Source organism: Nerophis lumbriciformis, linkage group LG32 (assembly GCF_033978685.3).
Source record: "Nerophis lumbriciformis linkage group LG32, RoL_Nlum_v2.1, whole genome shotgun sequence".
Classification (NCBI taxonomy): Eukaryota; Metazoa; Chordata; class Actinopteri; order Syngnathiformes; family Syngnathidae; genus Nerophis; species Nerophis lumbriciformis.
The window spans coordinates 20,677,959-20,703,032 of NC_084579.2; the positions used below are offsets into that span (position 1 = coordinate 20,677,959).

At 41.2% G+C, this 25,074-nt stretch overlaps 1 protein-coding gene across 1 annotated transcript in view; it reads left to right on the forward strand.

Moving 5' to 3' along the window:
• Positions 1–13,020: 13,020 nt before the first annotated feature.
• The window catches only part of arhgap24 (Rho GTPase activating protein 24), a 162,688-nt gene continuing 150,634 nt past the window's right edge, over positions 13,021–25,074 (forward strand). The window contains exon 1 of the mRNA XM_061927507.2: positions 13,021–13,184. The gene's annotated coding sequence lies outside the window, so the exon portion shown is untranslated. The remainder of the gene's footprint in view (positions 13,185–25,074) is intronic.

Genomic DNA, 25,074 nt, shown 5'->3' on the forward strand with positions numbered 1-25,074 from the left:
CTTGGAGAATGTTTTTGTCATTTTGTAGAAAAAGGAAGACAATAGACAACACACAATAAAAACACACAAAACTATAGTGATTTCAAATAGCAACTTTCTGGCTTTAAAAAAAATACTAGAATAAATTAAGAATATACAAACCCCGTTTCCATATGAGTTGGGAAATTGTGTTAGATGTCAATATAAACGGAATACAATGATTTGCAAATCATTTTCAACCCATATTCAGTTGAATATGCTACAAAGACAACATATTTGATGTTCAAACTGATAAACTTTTTTTTTTTGCAAATAATCATTAACTTTAGAATTTGATGCCAGCAATACGTGACAAAGAAGTTGGGAAAGGTGGCAATAAATACTGATAAAGTTGAGGAATGCTCATCAAACACTTATTTGGTACATCCCACAGGTGAACAGGCAAATTGGGAACAGGTGGGTGCCATGATTGGGTATAAAAGTAGATTCCATGAACTGCTCAGTCATTCACAAACAAGGATGGGGCGAGGGTCACCACTTTGTCAACAAATGCGTGAGCAAATTGTTGAACAGTTTAAGAAAATCCTTTCTCAACCAGCTATTGCAAAGAATTTAAGGATTTCACCATCTACGGTCCGTAATATCATCAAAGGGTTCAGAGAATCTTGAGAAATCACTGCACGTAAGCAGCTAAGCCCGTGACCTTCGATCCCTCAGGCTGTACTGCATCAACAGGCGACATCGGTGTGTAAAGGATATCACCACATGGGCTCAGGAGCACTTCAGAAACCCACTGTCAATAACTACAGTTGGTCGCTACATCTGTAAGTGCAAGTTAAAACTCTCCTATGCAAGGCGAAAACCGTTTATCAACAACACCCAGAAACGCCGTCGGCTTCGCTGGGCCTGAGCTCATCTAAGATGGACTGATACAAAGTGGAAAAGTGTTCTGTGGTCTGACGAGTCCACATTTCAAATTGTTTTTGGAAACTGTGGACGTCGTGTCCTCCGGACCAAAGAGGAAAAGAATCATCCGGATTGTTATAGGCGCAAAGTTGAAAAGCCAGCATCTGTGATGTATGGGGGTGTATTAGTGCCCAAGACATGGGTAACTTACACATCTGTGAAGGCGCCATTAATGCTGAAAGGTACATACAGGTTTTGGAGCAACATATGTTGCCATCCAAGCAACGTTCCATGGACGCCCCTGCTTATTTCAGCAAGACAATGCCGAGCCACGTGTTACATCAACGTGGCTTCATAGTAAAAGAGTGCGGGTACTAGACTGGCCTGCCTGTAGTCCAGACCTGTCTCCCATTGAAAATGTGTGGCGCATTATGAAGCCTAAAATCTCCTCAGTTCCCAAACGTTTACTGAGTGTTGTTAAAAGGAAAGGCCATGTAACACAGTGGTGAACATGCCCTTTCCCAACTACTTTGGCACGTGTTGCAGCCATGACATTCTAAGTTAATTATTATTTGCAAAACAAAAACTTTTTTTTTATGAGTTTGAACATCAAATATCTTGTTTTTGTATTTGTATTTGAATATGGGTTGAAAAGGATTTGCAAATCATTGTATTCCGTTTATATTTACATCTAACACAATTTCCCAACTCATATGGAAACGGGGTTTGTAAATTGTGGTAGTTAGTTAAAAGTTAAAGTACACACACACTAGGTGTTGTGAAAATTACCCCCTGAATTTGACCCATCCCCTTGTTCCAACCCCTGGGAGGTGAAAGGGGCAGTGAGCAGCAGCGGTGGCCACGCCCGGAAATCATTTTGGTGATTTAAGCCCCACTTCCAACCCTTGATGCTGAGTGGTAATTGGAGGTAATTGGTCCCATTTTTATAGTCATTGGTATGACTCGGACGGGGTTTGAACTCAGTACCTACCGATCTCAGGGCGGACACTCATCCACATGAATTGATTAACATGGACCCCGACTTAAACAAGTTGAAAAACTTATTCGGGTGTTACCATTTAGTGGTCAATTGTACGGAATATGCACTGTACTGTGCAATCTACTAATAAAAGTCTCAATCAATCAATCAAAGGCAAACTGAGCAGTGTGGAAAATATTGAGTCACTCAATTCTAAGATAGTTATGGAATCACTCAGTAAATGTTGATTTCCAAAGCTAAACATCAGCATCAGATTAAATCTGTTCACTAGTCTGCAGTTAAAAAGGAACATTCCAGGTGGATTGACATGAATCATGTCTCTAATGCGAGAGATGTCAATTGACACAAAGGAGAGGATTATCAAACGTCTTCGAGAAGGTAAATCATCACGCAATGTTGCAAAGATGTTGATTGTTCACAGTCAGCATGTGTCTAAAATGTGGACCAAGTACAAAATCCAAAACCAGTGAATTTGGCAAATTGTGTAAATTGTAAATAAAAATAGAATACAATGATTTGCAAATCCTTTTCAACTTATATTCAATTGAATAGACTGCAAAGACAAGATATTTAATGTTCGAACCGAGAAACTTTTTTTTTTTTTTTTGCAAATAATCATTAACTTAGAATTTAATGGTAGCAACCCGTTGCAAAAAAGTTGGCACCACTGAGTTACATGGCCTTTCCTTTTAACAACACTCAGTAAATGTTTGGGAACTGAGGAGACACATTTTTTAAGCTTTTCAGGTGGAATTCTTTCCCATTCTTACTTGATGTACAGCTTAAGTTGTTCAACAGTCCGGGGGTCTCCGTTGTGGTATTTTAGGCTTCATAATGCACCACACATTTTCAATGGGAGACAGGTCTGGACTACAGGCAGGCCAGTCTAGTACCCGCACTCTTTTACTATGAAGCCACGTTGATGTAACACGTGGCTTGGCATTGTCTTGCTGAAATAAGCAGGGGCGTCCATGGTAATGTTGCTTGGATGGCAACATATGTTGCTCCAAAACCTGTATGTACCTTTCAGCATTAATGGCGCCTTCACAGATGTGTAAGTTACCCATGTCTTGGGCACTAATACACCCCCATACCATCACAGATGCTGGCTTTTCAACTTTGCGCCTATAACAATCCGGATGGTTCTTTTCCTCTTTGGTCCGGAAAACACGACGTCCACAGTTTCCAAAAACAATTTGAAATGTGGACTCGTCAGACCACAGAACACTTTTACACTTTGCATCAGTCCATCTTAGATGAGCTCGGGCCCAGCAAAGCCGGGGGCGCTTCTGGGTGTTGTTGATAAATGGCTTTGGCTTTGCATATTCAAGTTTTAACTTGCACTTACAGATGTAGCGACAAACTGTAGTTACTGACAGTGGTTTTCTGAAGTGTTCCTGAGCCCATGTGGTGATATCTTTTACACACTGATGTCGCTTTTTGATGTAGTACCGCCTGAGGGATCCAAGGTTACGGGCATTCAATGCTACGTGCAGTGATTTCTCCAGATTCTCTGAAACTTTTGATGATATTATGGACCTTAGATAGTGAAATTCCTAAATTCTTTATAATAGCTTGTTGACAAATGTTGTTCTTAAACTGTTCAGCAATTTGCTCACACATTTGTTCACAATGTGTTGACTCTCGCCCCATCCTTGTTTGTGAATGACTAAGCATTTCATGGAAACTGCTTTTGTACCCAATCATGGCACCCACTTGTTCCCAATTAGACTGTTAACCTGTGGGATTTTCCAAATAAGTGTTTGATGAGCATTCCTCAACTTTCTCAGTCTTTTTTGACACTTGTGCCAGCTTTTTGAAACATGTTGCAGGCATCAAATTCCAAATTAGCTAATATTTGCAAAAAATAACATTTTCCAGGTTGAACGTTAAGTATCTTGTCTTTGCAGTCTATTCAATTAAATACAGGTTGAAAAGGATTTGCAAATAATTGTATTCTGTTTTAGTTTACGATTTACACAACGTGCCAACTTCACTGGTTTTGGGGTTTGTACAAACAACATGAAAAATTTGTAAAAGGTAAACATATTGGTAGACCAATAGAAAACATTAAAGCATCAAGACTTCAAGCAATGTCTTGAAAACAGAAAATGCAGAGCAAAACAAATGAAGAACAAATGGGCGGAAACTGGAGTGACCGTCTGTGACCGAACTGTAAGAAAGCGCCTACAGGAAATGGGATTTAAACCCAGAAAACCTAATCGGAAGACTTCATTAACAAGTAAACAGAAAACAAGATTACAATGGGCTAAATAAAAGCAATCTATGGATGACCGAATCTAAGTCATATTCAGTGATGAATCCTGAATCTGCATTGGGTAAAGTGATGATGTTGGAACTTTTGTTTGGTGCCATTCCAATGAGATTTATGAAGACGACTGCCTGAAGAAAACATGCACATTTCCACAGTCATTGATGACAGGCACTGCTTTCTCATTGGAAGACGTGTAGGTGGGATTGAGGACGTCTTCGAAGTATTCCTTCCACAGATCCACAACATCCTCAGTCGATGTCAGCAGCACACCGTCCCCACTATACACCATGTTGACAGTGCACTGCTTCCCCCTCCCGAGGCAACAGATGGTGGTCCAGAGTCGTTTCGAAGCCATCCGGAAGTCATTCTCCATGGCTTCTCCGAACTCCTCTCATGTCCGAGTTTTTGCCTCTACAACCGCCAAAGTTGCACACCGCTTGGCCTGTCGGTCCGCTGCCTCCAGAGTCCCATGAGCCAAAAGGACTCCTTCTTCAGCTTAATGACATCCCTGACCATTGGTGTCCACCAGCGGGTTCTGGTATTACAGCTTCGATTAGCTGCCTTGACAATAGAGGCACAAAACATGGTCCACTCGGACTCAAAATCCAGCGCTTCTCTCGTAACATGTTTGAAGCTCTCCCAGAAGTGAGAATTGCAACTCTCTTTGACGGGAGACTCTGCCAGACGTTCCCAGCAGATCCTCACTATACGTTTGGGCTTGCCTCCCGAGTCCCATGAGCCAAAAGGACCCGATAGGACTCCTTCTTCAGCTTAACGACATCCCTGACCATTGGTGTTGACCAGCGAGTTCTGGGATTACAGCTCCGATTAGCTGCCTTGACAATAGAGGCACAAAACATGGTCCACTCGGACTCAAAATTCAGCGCTTCTCTCGTAACATGTTTGAAGCTCTCCCAGAAGTGAGAATTGCAACTCTCCTTGACGGGAGACTCTGCCAGACGTTCCCAGCAGATCCTCACTATACGTTTGGGCCTGCCAGGTCTGTCTGGCATTGTCCCCCACCAAACCGCAAATCCGATGATACAACCACAAAGTCGATCATCGCTGCGGCCTAGAATGTCCTGGTGCCAAGTGCACATATGGACACCTTTATGTTTGAACATGGTGTTTGTTATGGACAATCTGTGACGAGCACAAAAGTCTAATAACAAAACACCACTCAGGTTCAGATTAGAGCGGCCGTTTCTCCCAATCAAGCCTCTAACAGGTGTCACTGTCGTTGCCAACATGACCATTGAAGTACCCCAGTAGAACAAGGGAATCACCAGAGGACACACTCTCCAGTACTCCCTCTATGGACTCCAGAAAGGAGGGGTACTCTGAACTGCTGCTTGGTGCGTAAACACAAACAACGGTCCGGGTTAAATTCCAACGTGCATGTTCTGAGCCTTGGGGCAACAAGTATTGCCACACCCGCCCGTCGTCTCTTACTGCTGGCAACGCTAGAGTGGAAGGGAGTCCAGCCCTTATTGAGAAGACTGGTTCCAGAGCCCTTACTGTGCGTCGAAGTGAGACCGACTAGATCCAGCCGCAATTTCTCTACCTCGCGCACCAGCTCAGGCTCTTTCCTCCCCTGCGAGGTAACCTTCCACATCCCAAGAGCTAGCTTCTGTAGCCAAGGATCGGACCGCCAAGGGCCCTGCCTTCAACTGCCGTCCAGCTCACAGAGCACCCCACTTCAATGCCCCCTCCTATAGGTGGTAAGCCCATTGTCCAGGCGAGGGAAACCTTGGTCCTCGATTTTTTGTATTCATAGAAGTCTTTGAGCTGCTCTTTGTCTGGTACCTCCTGTTTGTCATGAGAGACCCTACCAGGGACATAGAAGCCCTGGACAACATAGATCCTCGGATAATTGGTATGCAAACTCCTCCACCATGGTAAGGTAGCAGCTCAGAGAGGAGGGACAAAACTCCTTTCACACAAATAAAAAAGGCCAAACAGTAAGGTATCCCTTATTCTTGTTTAAAGGAGTTGGCAACTTTTCCAAGATCAGATCAGAATCAGAATCACTTTAATAATCCCCGAGGGGAAATGAAAATTTTCAGCACAATCCCATTCAAGATCAGACAAACATTACAGGGGGACAGAACAGGATCGCTGACGGGTCTGCCAACTCCCGGCGCCCCTTACAAAAAAGGTGAGATACAGGTAAACAATGGGAGGAGATGGGGGGTGAGAAAAAAAAATCGGTCTGGAGAGGGGGTCCGGACTGAGGCCAAGGAAAAAAAACAACTCATAGCCATAGCACACATCCCTCTTACATGTGTGTAAGAGGGAAACATCAAACATCAAAGAACACAAAGGACATTAAAGACATTAAAAGAGCAGAGCTGATGCAAACAGCCACTTCTACATACAGCTGTGAATAAAAAGTAAAAGAAACATATACACTGTGGTGGCCTCTGCGGTGTTCCATGCCATCGTCTGCTGGGGTGGAGTGAGTATGGCCAGAGACAGGAGCAGACCCAACAAAGCAACCAAGAGAGCCGACTCCACCCTCGGCCGCCCACTAACTCTCGGCCAGTGTCCAGTCCGCATGGATGAGCAAGAATGCGTCTAAGGAGACCGAGGTGTCCGATACCTGCTCATTCAGCCAAAACACTGTGGAGCTTGTCCGTCCCGGCGCTCAGTGCTAGCTCCGCAGCCCTGTCTCTTCATCCGCATCTCCTCCAGTCTCTCCAAATGGACTCGGGTGTGGCAGAGACCCAGCAGCTGGTCTCCATGGCCAAAAGGCTCCCAAGATGTGCAAGTAATTCTTACTATCACCAAGTTTTGAGCAAATCAATGACTTGCAGTTCAGGAAAACATTTAAAAAACGTTTCTGGATGACATTGTGACTACAAAATTGTATTAGTATCCAAATATTGGGGCATTTTCTTACTCAAGTTTTATTTATCCAAAAAAGTTAATCATGATTAATCACAGCTTTAGTGTAATTAATCTAATAGAAAAATTAATCACTACACTAATGTATATATATATACACACACACACACACACGCACACGCACACGCACTGTATACATATATATCAAACCAACATAACAAGATAATGGCTAAACAATTAATTTTTTAACCAAACAACACAACATTACAGCAAGCTTAAGCACACGCGCGCACACACACACACAAAAGTCTTGTTGGTGCACTCCAAAACATTAACCACCATGTTGCTATAATAAAAAATAAAATAATTTTTTTTACCTTATGTTCACTTAGTCACCGTGAGCGTGACTAAGTGAAGCTAACAGTGTGAGGTGATCCTTCATCGGCTAATGTTCCAGGAGTCCCTTCTTCTTTGCTGTGATAAAGGTCTGCTGTGGCATCTTTTTCGGTTTCATCACAATAAAAAATTTGCCGCGGAACAAATCCCTCTTGGCTGATAAAATCCTTGTACCGAAGGTGTCACATGCCGAAGGCTAACTAGCTAAAACGCTAGCTCAAAGCAGTTGTCCAGCAAACTGAAGCTATACAGCGAGACTGTAAATGTTTGGACACATTTAAAGTGTTTCTGATCACACTAAGTGATCTCTAAGACAAGCTGACACAGGTACGACATGCAAGGTACGACAATTGTGGAAGTAAACACGTGAGAAGTGCCGCTCGTGATTCTTCATTGTAGTTTTCATTACCAAATTTGTAGGTGTTGAAATCGCCATGTAAAATCGCTAATGCTAATCAGCAGAATGTCTATGGCAACTCTAATGTAAATTAGCATCGAGCTACTCTGGTGCGTTTTGAAAAGTGTATGTTTGATTGTTTTTAATCCGGCACACTTGCTTTGTTGGCATAGAAAATTGCCACAAAACCTACAGGCAGTCCGACTCATGCCTCACCACGAGGGCTTGTCTACATGCCAAGTGCTTGAGCCTGCGAAGTCTGCAACCGGAGGCGACGTCACATGCAACAAAACGTATGGAAATAAGGCACTGTTTGATTTGTGCCTATAAAAGTACCAAATTTGGTACCCATTCCTATGTAATAGGCATGTTTGTGGCAACAGTCACCTCTGCATTACGCCTTCGTTTTATTGTTTTGCATTTAAACAGCGCTTAACTTCTTATTACACTTGTGAAACAAGAAAAGTGTCTATCCAAGACACCTTTGTCATTAAGAGTTATTTATTTTTCACATTTTAGGAGTTAACTTCATTTGAGACTTGCAGGGCTGTCAAGAATGTCTGACATTCCTTTTTAAACGTTATTTCCGACCTTAACAGGGCAACAGAAAACCTCATAACACTGCTAGCACCGCAGCATTAAGCTAGCTCGGAGCCACAACAACACACCACTTCCTGATTTTGCACCAATGACCATTATGGTGAGCGAGGTTGCATTCAGGAACACCCAGAATTGTGAGCATCAAACATTACACTTCAAGTAGGTCGGTTTTTTTGGTTCTGTATTGCTGCAAATAATTATGACAATATGTTGTACATTTTATTTCCTAATTTTGAATGTATTATTTAATCAATTTGTATAATTGAAGTATCCAAATTAGTAGTCCGTTCAATTTAAGTGTCACAAAAATCCCCCAAAATAACAAAGCATTATTTATGGGTGGGGGATTTTAACAAAACGATGCAATTTTTTTCATTTTTGGGCAACGTTTTTTGTACAGTTCAGAATGTAAACGATCCCTAGTCACCTTTGCCGTTAAAAGTTGAGACTGTTGACATCTTATTTGTTCTTTAAATATTAAAAAATATTTTTTAAAGTTAATTAAAAAACCTGAAATAATAACATCATTGTAAAATACCTTTAATAGATCTATCAAATGTGCATTCCTAGGTGTCAAATATGGGCACAGGTACATGGGAGCAGTGCTTGAGCGCATTCTAAACGTTCCCCTGAGTCCCTGAGAGCTGGCGGGCCGAGGCCTTGCATCCAAACAAACAAAGGACCCTGGGAAAATAACAGGAAAGAGTTGGTGAGAAATACCCTTTATCTGACTCCCCGAGCACGTCACTGCAGCCTGGGCTGAAACAAAGGTGCGTGGAGTGAGTAGTAAATAACTCTGATTTACTGCAAATAGATGTCCTGCTATTTACAGTCTGGCCCCGCCTCAACAGGTTGTTTATGCTTGCTGCACGGTATGAGAAAATTCATTCATTCCGATTGGTGAACCCTTTGGCCTATAATAAAATTAATTGATAAAAAAATGTTTTCTTGTTAAATTAAGAGAAGGTCGGATAAAATACAATAAAATATTAAGATAGAAGACGGTTTTGGATAAAATAAAATAAAACAAGATTAAATCAAATTAAACAACTAAATGAAATAAATAAGATTAAATAAAAGTCATTGCCACAATACAATCTATCCATCCATCCATCCAATCTAAGACTGGGCAAAATAAAATGAAACAATGCAAGTTAAATCTGGGTAAAATACAAAAATAATACCAAATACACACTAAAGTAAAGATAAAACCAGACGGCAAAATAAGATTAAGTAAAATAGAAAATGTAAATACAAAAAAAAAACCATACAAAATTAAAAGAATACAATAACATATCACGTTAAATTTAGTTAAAATTAAGTAAAACAAATAAAAATGGACAAGACAAATAAACCAGGATGAAATAAAATGAGCTGAGACAAAAAAACATAACTCCCAAAAAAAAAAAAAAATACAAATAAACTAATTCTAACCCTTGCTGGGTTGCGTCCGACTATGTGCTGAAGGGGTCAGTCATATTATGATGTTTTTTCTACATTTCAAACACTTACTTGTGGTCTACATAAAAACAACGCTTTCTGACCTTCTCTTCAGGATGCACAGTTTTGTGGGCAGTGTTATTTACGTGCCTCCACTTCGACTGTGTCTTCTCCCCGACATCCATGTTGTAGTTTGTAGCTGGCCGAGTCATACCAAAGACTATAAAAATTGGACCCATTACCTCCCTGCTTGGCACTCAGCATCAAAGGTTGGAATTGGGGGTTAAATCACCAAAAATTATTCTTGGGCGCGGCCACCCCTGCTGCCCACTGCTCCCCTCACCTCCCAGGGGGTGATCAAGGGTGATAGGGCAAATGCAGAGAATAATTTCGCCACACCTAGTGTGTGTGTGACAATCATTGGTACTTTAACTTTAACTTAACTACTTTGTATTAGAAATGGCAACAGCGGAGGATGCATGTGCATGTACGAGTCAGTCTGCCTCACTATAAAAGGATAGAGAAAAAGAAGGAGCTATTGACTACAGCGTTGGACTACAATGGTGAACTTGCGCAAAGCTCTTCGGGTAAATCTCTACCATATAAGGAGCTATCCGCTGACGCAACTACTGGGAAAAACGTCTCAAATTGGGCAAATTCCAAACGGCTCGTTAAGAGGAAGTATGACGGAAGGCAAGATTGTTTTATAAATATCTCTGCCATGCCGCCATGGTTTGATTCCATATTTTCAGGACTTATGCAAATCCCAAATACACAAAAATAGGTACTAAAGGTAATAAATGTTCGTTTTGCATAATAGGCCCCCTTTAAATGAACATTTAAAAAAATAGCTTTCCAGTTGCCAGGCAGAGTTGGAAGGGCCAGTGGCCCGTAAAAAAATCCTGCATAATTTGTACAGCAGACAATGACAATGTATTATAAACACAATAAATTTGATTTACACATTAATATCATACTGTGTGTATCAATTATAAACTACTTAAAGTAGAAAGACAAACAGCATCATCTGCTGGATCTGGTGGGGTACAGCTCTACCTGCTCTTCATGTAGACTAGACCAGTGTTTTCAACCTTTTTTTAGCCAACTCACATGTTTTTCATTTAAAAAATCCGGAGGCACACCACCAGCAGAAAACATAAAAAAATTAAACTCAGCAGCCAATATTGACGGTAAAAAGTCGTTCTCGCAAGTGTTGGATATGACTTTAAACCATAACCAACCATGCATCACTATAGCTCTTGTCTCAAAGAAGTTGTGTACTGTCACGACCTGTCAAATCCCGCCGTGACTTATTTTGAGTTTTTTGGTGTTTTTCTGTGTGTAGTGTTTTAGTTCTTGTCTTGCGCTCCTATTTTGGTGGCTTTTCCTGAAGCAGTTTCATGTCTTTTTTTGAGCGCTATTCCCTGCACCTGCTTTGTTTTAGAAATCGAGACTATTTAAGTTGTTGCTATCCATTGTTGATTGTCACGTCATGTACGGATGTACTTTGTGGACGCCGTCTCAGCTCCACAGGCTGCAAGTTTTTGCTGTCGTCCAGCATTCTGTTTTTCTTTACTTTGCAGCCAGTTCAGTTTTAGTTTCGTTTTGCATAGCCATCCCTAAGCTTCAATGCCTTTTCTTAGCGGCACACTTTAGTTTAGTTACCTTTTGACCTGCACGCTGCCTCCCGTTGTCGTTTGCATAACAAACCATGTTCCTGACAATCAGATACCTGCTGCCACCTACTGATACGGAAGAGTATAACATGGTTACTCTGCCAAGCTCTAGACAGCACTGACACTCAACAACGGCACATTATTTGCAGATTATAATTACTGTCTATCTGTGTTGGCCCTGCGATGAGGTGGCGACTTGTCCAGGGTGTACCCCGCCTTCCGCCCGATTGTAGCTGAGATAGGCTCCAGCGCCCCCCGCGACCCCGAAGGGAATAAGCGGTAGAAAATGGATGGATAATTACTGGTTTGCAAAAAAAATTTTTTTTAACCCAATTAGGTGAAATTACATAATCTCCCACTGCACACTAGTGTGCCGCGGCACAGTGGTTGAACAACACTGGACTAGACTGACTACTGCTGCATGTAAAAAAAAAAAGTTACAGTATTACTTTTTTCAGTAGGGCATGATAAACTACTAATGCCAATATTTAACTTTGTGATGTATACACTATCAAATCAGATATAAACACTTCCATCCATCCATCCCTTTTCTGCCGCTTGTCCCTTTTGGGGTTGCGAGGGGGTTAAAGTACCAATGATTGTCACACACACACTAGGTGTGGTGAAATTTGTCCTCTGCATTTGACCCATCCCATTGATCACCCCCTGGGAGGTGAGAGGAGCAGTGGGCAGCAGCGGTACCGCGCCCAGGAATCCTTTTTGGTGATTTAACCCCCAATTCTAACCCTTGATGCTGAGTGCCAAGCAGGGAGGTAATGGGTCCCATTTTTTATAGTCTTTGGTATGACTCGGCCGGGGTTTGAACCCACAACCTACCGATCTCAGGGCGGACACTCTAACCACTAGGCCACTGAGTATGTGCTGGAGCCTATCTCAGCTGCATTCGGGCGGAAGGCGGGGTACACCCTGGACAAGTCGCCACCTCATCTTAGGGCCAACACATATAGACAGACAACATTCACACTTACATTCACACACTAGGGCCAATTTAGTGTTGCCAATCAACCTATCGCCAGGTGCATGTTTTTGGAGGTGGGAGGAAGCCGGAGTACCTGGAGGGAACCTCAATACCGAGCACAGGATTGAATTCAGGACTACTCAGGACCTTCGTATTGTGAGGCACATACACTAACCCCTGTTCCACCATGCTGCCCTGATATAAACACTTAGTTTTGCCATTCTACCTCCACAATTGAGTGTATAATTAATACCCTACACTTTAAAAAATAGTGTAAAGTATATTTTCGACAAAATCATATTAGTTTAAAAGGTTTCATATAAAGAATCCCAACAAACAGCGTTTGTATATACTTGCTACTTGCTTAGACGTTAGAACCCTTTTTGAACCAAGTAGGCGTAATGTTAGACGTCGCCTCTGGAGGGCAATGTTGTACCATAGAGACATCTGCTCTTCCTCGACCTCCAATTTGTCAATACTTCCCGGAAGTAAATGAATCACCGGAGATTAACAATATAACTACCCCGCGACCCATGAAAGGACAAGCGGTAGGAAATGGACGGATGGATAATTGAGTGAAAAGTTTATAAAACTTTTTTTTTTTTTATGACGACAGTTTAATAGACGCCGATTATAACTCACCACTGTATGAAAGCCAGGGGAAGAACTAAGTTGTCTACACATTTAAGGTAGGGATTGAATATTAACCTGTTATTCTCAATAAGTCTGGATCTGTGAATGAGAGTATATTTTTCACACATTATCAACATGATGAATTTGAACAAATGTGTGGTGATGTAAACAGGAAGCAACGCCACGGGCCCACGGCCATGACGCTTGGCTAGTGCAGTACAGTACAGCAGTTGTTTTGTTGGACTAAAAACGGAACAGAGTTTGCATTCCTTGTGACACAGTTGTAAAGTTATTGAGAAGTATTACTATTGAGAATATGTATTTGTACTTACCGTCGTTGCCATGGTAATAGCCATTTTAAAGTCCAAGTCTGAAGCACTCAACAGTCTTGCAAACTAGAAACACATACAGTTCCACTCCAGTCCTACAGGGGGCGGCGATGCACATTACAAGAAAAATACAACACAGGTCATAAATTAAGGCCCGGAGGCCACATGCGGCACGTTAAATTTATTCAATCTGGCCCGCCAGACATTCCCCCCAATTTTTTTTTTGAGCTTTAAAAACCTCTAAAAGCTTAGTGGCTACATACGATGACAGCAGCTTTTAGCTCTTATTTCCAAAAACTGAATTGGGGTCTTATGGCCGCTTATGTGTACACTTAGACTGCCATCTGGTGGTGTCAGAAGAGTATAAAATACGATGGAATTCGGAAAAAAAAAGTGTAAAAATAAGAATTAGCATGTCACTAAACATGAAGTAGGGCAGCACGGTGGAAGAGGGGTTAGTGCATCTGCCTCACAATACGAAGGTCCTGAGTAGTCTTGGGTTCAATCCTGGGCTCGGGATCTTTCTGTGTGGAGTTTGCATGTTTTCCCTGTGACTGCGTGGGTTCCCTCCGGGTACTCTGGCTTCCTCCCACCTCCAAAGACATGCACCTGGGTATAGGTTGATTGGCAACACTAAATTGGCCCTAGTGTGTGAATGTGAGTGTGAAAGTTGTCTGTCTATCTGTGTTGGCCCTGCGATGAGGTGGCGACTTGTCCAGGGTGTACCCCGCCTTCCGCCCGATTGTAGCTGAGATAGGCTACAGCGCCCCCCGCGACCCCAAAAGGGAATAAGCGGTAGAAAATGGATGGATGGATGGATAAACATGAAGTACACGGTAGTGTACTTATGGACTAAGGACATCATATCAAAAGATGATTCTTAGTTTTTATTCTAATTAGGGTCCAATAAACCCAAATAGCAAAGAGAAATAAAAAAAAAAGCATGTAAACAAACACCTTGGGCCTTAAGAGGTTAATTAAGATGAGAACTGTTGCTGCCATTATGATGTGCAGTGATGTTTTCAAAATAGTATTTCAATGATAGGAATCTGCGCTTTTGCATGATATACTAGTTACTATTGTAATCTAAGTCACAGCAGCTCAGACGAGGCACCAAGCAGTGTGGGTGGGGAGCGTTTCCACAGAGTGTTTCCAGCGCGGCCAGCCTGAAAAGCGGGTGTCAGGGACAGACGCGGAAGGAGATTTTTACAACAAAGTTCTAAAGCTTAGTGATGTATCAGATGTATCAGATTGTAGGTGGGTTTTTTTTACCCTTCGCGTTCATATTTCGCTGTGTTTGTTGCATTTTTGTTGCATTTCGCTTGATTGTAAAATATGTCGATCAAGAGGGAGTGTGACGTTCATATGTTGTCAATATTCAGTGTTTTATCGGTCATAGTTAATATTGTAAATCCCACATTCTTTATTTTCATGTACATTCTGGTTGTCTCATACAGTAAAAAAATTAAAATTGAATTCTGTTTTTTTAAGGCGGTCTGTCAGACATTATTGTGAGGTTTTGTATTAGTGTTCCTAAAAATAGATATACCGGCCCCCAGACACATTTTTTTCTCTAAATTTGGCCCCCAGAGTCAAAAAAGTTGCCCAGTTCTGCCATAAATGATAACAGACCAGCTCATGAGATCCTAATGTGTTTTAAATTAAAGCAGTCCTAAAGGTACAGTCTCTCTACTGATTGTGTTTTTGTCTTGATGCAAAACGATCCAAACACTTAAATTTAAACTATCTGCTGGCTAAGTTTGGGCTCTCAGCCAATCACTGGGAATCTGACAGAGTCTTGTGATTGGCACAGGTGCAATAGGGGCGTGTCCTCCTCGTTGGAGGGATTTCCATATTACTGACTGAAAGAAGCCTCCATTTGTCTGTTCACTACTGTATATTGGATCAATGGTAATGTGTATTTAAAGACATTTAAATCAGTGGAAAAATAAAATGGGCTGTATAATTTAAAAAAAAATTGTTTTAAAGAGTCAACCAAATATTTAACGACCCCCTTTTTTGATTGATTGATTGATTGATTGATTGATTGAGAAATTTATTGACATCTTAAATAATTGAATTCATGTAATGCTTTAAAAATGCAAATGGATGGCACAAATAGCCAAAAGGCTTGTTTCCATTGCGGGCCATTAAATATTCATCACATGTGATACATTCAATAATAAAAGATATATAACCTGTAACATGTATATAAAAAAATTGATAAATTATGTACATATACACAGTATACATGTCAGGTGATTTGAAAAACCCAAAGTTGATGACTTCTGATATACTGTAGAGCAGTGATTTTCAAACTGTGGTATGTGTACACGGACTCCATCTAGTGCAGGGGTTGGCAACCCAAAACGTTGAAAGAGCCATATTGGACCAAAAATTCAAAAAGCAAATCTGTCTGGAGCCTCAAAAAATTAAAAGCCGTATACAAGTCTTATAATGAAGGCAACACATGACTTACGTGTCTATATTAGCTATAATAGCCTACTATCAAAATGGCTGAAGCAAATCTTTATTGACAGAAATGTTGAAATGTAATATTTATTCTACACATTTTTACAACATTAGAAACCATTAGTAAATCAGAGGCTACTCAGAAGGTGAGATAACTCCTGGAAATTACTGGCTTTTAATAGCCAAAGGTATAGATGTGTGTGTCCAAGTTAAAGGAAACGGAAGGCTGTCTTCTTTTAATAGATTTATTACAATCTGTGCAAGTTCGGTAATGTTTGCTGTGGTCTGGAACAACATGGCACACAAACATCTGAAATACAGCCAATATTACATACGGATAATGTGTCATGAGACATGCAAATATAAATTTAATACACAGAGGACATAAATAAAATAAATTAAGTCATCTCTAATATACCTACAAACGAGGCATAATGATGCAATATGTACATACAGCTAGCCTAAATAGCATGTTAGCGTTGATTAGCTTGCAGTCATGCACTGACCAAATTTGCCTGATTAGCACTTTAACAAGTCAATAACAACAACAAAGCGCACCTTTGTGCATTCACGCACAGCATAAAACATTTGGTGGACAAAATGAGACAAAAAAGGAGAGGAAGATTTTAAATGTAAACAAACTGTTGCGTCGCAGTCCACACTATGGTGAGTTCAAGAACCGCCGAAATTAGTAGGACAAAACGATGTTCACCAAGTACTCTCATCAGTGAAGCATACACACAAACATATTAAACAGTGGGCTTTCTAGCAATTGGGAAGGTTTGTGTTATGTTTGTCCTCAAACAAAAAACATACTAAATCAAAATAATTATTTTCCCCCCATCTTTTTCCATTTTCAATCCTCTTTTAAAAATGCTCCAGTGAGCCACTAGGGCGGCACTAAAGACACGCATGCGGCTCCAGAGCAGCGGGTTGCTGACCCCCGATCTAGTGGTACGCCAAAGAATCGCTTGATTAAAATACAGTCAGTACTTGTCCGTGCACTAACTTAGTCATATTTCTCAAATAGTTTGGCTCTAAATAAGCGTCCCACAACCCATGGAAACACCTTGATCCGATCGTGTTCGGTTTTTTGAAAAGTCGGACTAACACACCTGTATTATGCGATTGATAACAGGATCTCTCGACCGCCGCAGTGGACCCTTTGCATTGCGTATGCACCGGTCTCAACGCGCAGGATAAGCATCCATCCATCCATTTTCTACCGCTTATTCCCTTCGGGGTCGCGGGGGGCGCTGGAGCCTATCTCAGCTACAATCGGGCGGAAGGCGGGGTACACCCTGGACAAGTCGCCACCTCATCGCAGGGCCAACACAGATAGACAGACAACATTCACACTCACATTCACACACTAGGGCCAATTTAGTGTTGCCAATCCCCAGGTGCATGTCTTTGGAGGTGGGAGGAAGCCGGAGTACCCGGAGGGAACCCACGCAGTCACGGGGAGAACATGCAAACTCCACACAGAAAGATCCCAAGCCCGGGATTGAACCCAAGACTACTCAGGACCTTCGTATTGTGAGGCAGACGCACTAACCCCTCTTCCACCGTGCTGCCGCAGGATAAGCAGATACCCTTAAATAAAAACATAAGCAACAATTGAAATGAAGAGGAGATTGTTTATATGCTTCACAAATTAAAAGAACAGAACATTTTAAAGTGCATAGATTGGAGAAAAATAAACTGAGATTTATTTAAGAAGGTAGGTAAGGAAATATAGAATTACGGCTTGATTCGGACTCCCGAACAAAATACAAAAGAGAATTTAGCAGATATATTTAATAATAAATATATATATAAAATAATACAGTGTATACAAACCTCTTCACGCTGCATTTTTGTACTCCAAACTGATTAGCAATAACTCTGTATTCCACACAACTGGCAAGATAGTCCAGAATAATAGAAACCTTCATCTGGAACAGTATTGGCCAGGACACAAACGTTATTTTCCTTCGGATTTAAAACTCCTTCCATTAAATCACAGAGCCTTATGCATGAACTCTGAGACATTCAAAAGTTTTGTTTCCATGATTCTGCGTCCAAAAATTATTTAAAAAAAACTCTCTTTGTGTCAAACCTGCATCAGTTTCGATACATTTTTGGTAGCAGTGTCATGTTTGTAGCGCAATCTAAGATCATTCCTTGATGCTGTCTGATATTTAACATCAGCATAACCATTACACACGTAATATTTGTAATATGTGCCAATATTACAGCAGACATAAGGGACTACAGAGCTAGGCTGTTTACGTGCCTCATGTGACGTCATAGGTCAACCAGAAAAGCAATACATTTATCTGCACTAAAAGGAAATAAGCGCCCCCCCAGTGTACGGGAGGCACACGGCGTATGACCAATAGTCGCATTAGAGAGAGTGCATAGATACTTGGACTTCACATTTCATTGTGAAAATACAAAAAACAAACTATTTGAGAAATCAGACTGATTTAGTGCATGGAAACATACTGATTGTTTTATTTTCCTATATACAAACACACAGTGACGTGCGGCCACTGGAGGCAGGTGAGGCGGGGCCTCACCTGCCATCATGAAAAGAAAAAAAATGTAAAAAGAACAAAAAATTAATTAAATTGTTTTATGTATTCAGTGATTATACTATAAAGTTATTTTCCATTTAACTTCACCAGTTTTAGATTATTTTTATTCAAAATCGCTGAATTTTCACATTTGCCGTTCAAATACTGAGAAGAGACGATGCGGTGATCAGCAGCCAGTTGAGGCACGTCACTCAGTTGTGCCTCAACATGGATTGCGGACTCGGCTAACTGCTGGCCTGCTGTGCAGTGAGACCGTATTGCTATATGAATTATATTACACATTTCCATAGTTTAGTTAGCTGAGGTATATAATGTACAGTGTATTTTGTCAACAACTGTATGTGTGTAAAGTATTTCTTGTGCTGAGCAATCATAAAACCGCTGCGAAGACGCACTGTGTGAGGCTCGCAGTAATCCCGCCTCCTGGTGCCGGTTAATGCACCCCCCGACGGGAGTGCCACACCAACCAAAGCCCACACCCAAACCCTCCACGTGCAAGACCGAATCCACCCAAAAAAAGTCACTTAACAAGAAGCCAAAAAGTGCAAAAACAACAATGCTCGCGCCGGAGGAGCCGTGAACGACTGCAGGGACACAACATTAGGTACACCTGCAGACTGCAGCACGGATTTCATATTTCATTCATTCACAACTCCTCCAACACGAACACCACTGTTCCCGCACTTATAAGTAAAGGTAAGACCATAATAACGTTTTTATTTATTAAATGTGCTTTTTTGTGTGCTACAGTTTGTATGTGTAAAGTTAAAGTACCAATGATTGTCACACACACACTAGGTGTGGTGAAATTTGTCCTCTGCATTTGACCCATCCCTTGATCACCCCCTGGGAGGTGAGGGGAGCAGTGGGCAGCAGCGGCGCCGCGCCCGGGAATAATTTTTGGTGATTTAACCCCCAATTCCAACCCTTGATGCTGAGTGCCAAGCAGGGAAGAATGCTGGTATGAGCTTTTAAACATAACCTGTTAACTGCTGCCACCATCAAATGGTGAATAAGATACTCTTTAGGGTTCATATGTTTGTAAATCTGACTGTGATGAAGTCAGTGCCTCACCAGCCATCAACCTCACCGCACGTCACTGCAAACACAGTGTTGTTTTTCAAACTGTGTGTAATGTGACAGTGGCCAAAATGTTTAAATATACGTGTTAAATAAATACCGTATTTTTCGGACTATAAGTCGCAGTTTTTTTACATAGTTTGGCCGGCTGTGCGACTTATACTCAGGAGCGACTTATTTGTGAAAGTATTAACACATTACCGTAAAATATCAAATAATATTATTTAGCTCATTCACGTAAGAGACTAGACGTATAAGATTTCATGGGATTTAGCGATTAGGAGTGACAGATTGTTTGGTAAACGTATAGCATGTTCTATATGTTATAGTTATTTGAATGACTCTTACCATAATATGTTATGTTAACATACCAGGCACGTTCTCAGTTGGTTATTTATGCGTCATACAACGTACACTTATTCAGCCTGTTGTTCACTATTCTTTATTTATTTTAAATTGCCTTTCAAATGTCTATTCTTGGTGTTGGGTTTTATCAAATAAATTTCCCCAAAAAATGCGACTTATATATGTTTTTTTCCCTTCTTTATTATGCATTTTCGGCCGGTGCGACTTATACTTCGGAGCGACTTATAGTCCGAAAAATACGGTACCTCTGCCTTGTTTATAATGAATATGTAGGCCTACTATTCTGCTGTCTTAAAAGACGTATCGCCGCCATTCCGAGTAGGCTTCATCAGTTCATTGGTCAGATTTAGTTGGACTAGATCTGACCAACCTAAGTCTATGAGCACGTACTGATGAAGCCTACTCGGATGAGCTGCAAAACGTCTTCTAAGACATATCAAATTGTCCAGTTGCGATCGATTGAATGCCCTGAGATGATAATGATCTGGGTGATTGAGAACCTTCATAGATACAGGTATGTTGCTGTATTTTAATGTTGGTCATTATAGTGGTACTTTCTAAAAAAAAAAAAAAGTTATAGAGCTACTGCTGTAGAGGATCTTTGATTTGTGTAATTGCTCTGATGACTCCTATCATACAATGCATATCAGGACTAATATGTACAGTATATACAGTCGCGATCAAAAGTTTACATACACTTGTAAAGAACATACCGGTAATGTCATGGCTGTCTTGAGTTTCCAATCATTTCTACAACTCTTATGTTTTTGTGATAGAGTGATTGGAGCACATACTTATTTGGTTGTTTTATGGATTTATTATGGGTCTACTGAAAATGTGACCAAATCTGCTCGGTCAAAAGTATACATACAGCAATGTTATGATTTGGTTACATGTCTCTTGGCAAGTTTCACTGCAATAAGGCGCTTTTGGTAGCCATCCACAAGCTTCTGGCAAGCTTCTGATTTAATTTTTGACCACTCCTCTTGACAAAATTGGTGCAGTTCAGCTAAATTTGTTGGTTTTCTGACATTGACTTTTTTCTTCAGCATTGTCCACACGTTTAAGTCAGGACTTTGGGAAGGCCATTCTAAAACCTTAATTCTAGCTTGATTTAGCCATTCCTTAACCACTTTTCACGTGTGTTTGGGGTCATTGTCCTGTTGGAACACCCAACTGCGCCCAAGACCCAACCTCCGGGCTGATGATTTTAGGTTGTCCTTAAGAATTTGGAGGTAATCCTCTTTTTCCATTGTCCCATTTAAAGCACCAGTTCCATTGGCAGTAAAACAGGCCCAGAGCATAATACTACCACCACCATGCTTGACGGTGGGCGTGGTGTTTCTGGGATTAAAGCAAACATATTGCTGGGTATTGTGGCCAAACAACAAAATGTTTGTTTCACGGGGTGCTGGAGCCTATCTCAGCTGCATTCGGGCGAAAGGCGGGGTACACCCTGGACAAGTCGCCACCTCATCACAGGGCCAACACAGATAGACAACATTCACACTCACATTCACACACTAGGGCCAATTTAGTGTTGCCAATCAACCTATCCCCAGGTGCATGTTTTTGGCGGTGGGAGGAAGCCGGAGTACCCGGAGGGAACCTACGCAGTCACGGGGAGAACATGCAAACTCCACACAGAAAGATCCCGAGCCCGGGATTGAACCCAGGACTACTCAGGACCTTTGTATTGTGAGGCACATGCACTAACCCCTGTTCCACCGTGCTGCCCCCAAACTATAGCAACATTGTTATTGTAACAGCGAACAATGAGGAACTCTTTTTCTAGCGTGGTATCACATCGCCATGCTACGGTATTATCAATCAATCAATCAACGTTTATTTATATAGCCTTAAATCACGTGTGTCTCAAAGGGCTGCACAAGCCACAACGACATCCTCGGCTCAGATCCCACATAGCCGTAAAAGCTAGCTTGAGTTTGTAATGCACAACAATGTGATAGGACACCAATCTGTACTGACTGAAAAACATGAACAATCATATTACAGTATTTGTAAAGTATTAGCCCACATTTCATGTTTTGTTTGTACACAGCTAGCCAGACAGCGTATGTACTGTAGTTGAAACAACACACATGATGTTTTTTCCGGTAAATTACGGGTAAGCATGCCCTTTATGTCGAAATAGCTTGGCTTTAAGTTCCACATTTTGCAGCTTCGAGTCACTTTCACCTCACTCTCTCGGCTTCTGTCTTCTTCAACGTCTCACTCTTCCTTTGTGCTGGCTTCTAGAAGCAGCAGTTCATCCTCCATATATTCAAATTCAAACAGATAAGGTTGAGAATCCTCATTTGTTCAAAAATAGAGATGTCCGATAATGACTTTTTTGCCAATATCCGATATTCTGATATTGTCCAACTCTTAATTACCGATTCCGATATCAACCGATACCGATATATACAGTTTTGGAATTAACACATTATTATGCCTAATTTTGTTGTGATGCCCCGCTGGATGCATTAAACAATGTAACAAGGTTTTCCAAAATAAATCAACTCATATTTATTATTGAAGTCACAAAGTGCATTATTTTTTTTAACATGCCTCAAAACAGCAGCTTGGAATTTGGGACATGCTCTCCCTAAGAGAGCATGAGGAGGTTGAGGTGGGTGGGGTTGAGTTGGGGGATTGGTAGGGGGTAGCAGGGGGTGTATATTGTAGCGTCCCGGAAGAGTTAGTGCTGCAAGGGGTTCTGGGTATTTGTTCTGTTTATCTTGTGTTACGGTGCGGATGTTCTCCCGAAATGTGTTTGTCATTCTTGTTTGGTGTGGGTTCACAGTATGGCGCATATTTGTAGCAGTGTTAAAGTTGTTTATACAGCCACCCTTAGTTTGACCTATATGGCTGTTGACCAAGTATGACTTGTATTCACTTGTGTGTGTGAAAAGCCGTAGATATCATCATCAAATGCAGTGCCTTTAAGGCACGCCTGTAATATTGTTGTCTGGGTTGTAATCGGGAGAAATTCGGGAGACTAGTTGCCCTGGGAGATTTTTGGGAGGGGCACTGAAATTCGGGAGTCTCCCGGGAAAATCGGGAGGGTTGGCAAGTATGACTGGGAGACGCAACTGCTCTGTACGTCTCCGTACGTCTATGTACCATTTAGTACAGCGGCATTTTAAAAAGTCATACATTTTACTTTTTGAAACCGATATCGATAATTTCCGATATTACATTTTAAAGCATTTATCAGCCGATAATATCGGCAGTCCGATATTATCTGACATCTCTCTCCAAAAATAGTCGTCTTCGTTGTTTGTTACCAAATCTGCCATGATTAGAACACACACACAAGCGTTTTGTTCCAAACTTGCTACAAACGGGCCGTTTGAAGTATGAGACTTTAGCAACGTATTTTGCCTTATTTACGTCATCCAAAATCATACATGGTAAAGGTTTACCCAAAGAGCTTTGCGTGAGTCCGCCATTTTAATTCAGTTGTAGGCCAAAGTTTTAGTCAATAAGCTCCTTCTTTTTCTCTATCCTGTTGTGGGGCAGACTGGCTTGTAGATGCGCATGCATGCTAAAATTCTCCGCAGGTGCCATTTCAAATAAGGAACTCATGTATTGTTCTAGTGTATATCTGTTAGTAGACTTGATATGAAAGCACTAAAAACTACAACATGGCTGACGGGGTGCAGACGCAGTTTAAGGGGGCTTGGCCTGGAGGAGGGCTTTGGCACATAAATATGACTGATTGATTGATTGATTGATTGATTGATTGATTGATTGATTGATTGATTCTTTTATTAGTAGATTGCACAGTACAGTACATATTCCGTACAATTGACCACTAAATGGTAACACCCGAATAAGTTTTTCAACTTGTTTAAGTCGGGGTCCACGTACCGAGGATGTCGTTGTGGCTTGTGCAGCCCTTTGAGACACTTGTGATTTAGGGCTATATAAATAAACATTGATTGATTGATTGATAATCAATTCAATTCACAAAACGGCTTATTTTGAAGAGACAGTCTAAAAGCAGCTTGATGGTGGTCTGTAAACCTAATCTATGCACAATTTACCAAAGCCCCACCATAACATGTTATGTAGTGTTTTAAATGTATAGTATGTCCCCTTTCATTCATGCAAAAATGTAGCCGATCAGGCCCTAAGTAAGCAACAACCATCGTGTATACTTGGAGGATGTAACAAATATTGTCCACTGGGAAAGGCTCCAAGGTCCAACTTTGGGCCATGAGAAACAGAAGATCTACAGAGACAGCTTAAATTCCCAGATCCGCCATCTGTGAACATTCTAATCTCCTGCGTTATCTCATGCGTCCAATGATGTCCACTGTGTCCACCCCGAGAGGAGGCCTCATGGGAGTCCATGCAACTTCCCTTTGTTTACAGATGGCCACTTGTTACGTCACAAGGTCACAGGGGCTTCATGTTCGCCATTCCAACATCTTGCAAATATAATAAAATGTGTTGAGAGATGGCAGTGGGCAGCTGGACCTTTCTTTCATCTCATAACTTTGATGATTTTTCTTCGACACTTCACAATCTAACAAGGCCCGATTCAAACAATTGTGCCTAGGACGTTGTTATAATTACAAAACCCAAAACCAGTGAAGTTGGCACTTTGTGTAAATCGTAAATAAAAACAAAATACAATGATTTGCAAATCCTTTTCAACCTATATCCAATTGCAAAAAAGACTGATAAAGTTGAGGAATGCTCATCAAACACTTATTTGGAACATCTCACAGGTGAACAGGCTAATTGGGAACAGGTGGGTGCCATGATTGGGTATAAAAGCAGCTTCTATGAAATGCTCAGTCATTCACAAACAAGGATGAGGTGAGGGTCACCACTTTGTAAACAAATATGTGAGCAAATTTTCGAACAGTTTAGGAACAACATTTCTTAGGGATTTCACCATCTACGATCCATAATATCATCAAAGGAATCTGGAGAAATCACTGCACGTAAGCGATGATATTACGGATCTTTGATCCCTCAGGTGGTACTGCATCAAAAAGCGTCATTGGTGTGTAAAGGATATCACCACATTGGCTCAAGAACACTTGAAAAAACCACTGTCAGTAACTACAGTTTGTGGCTACAACTGTAAATGCAGGTTA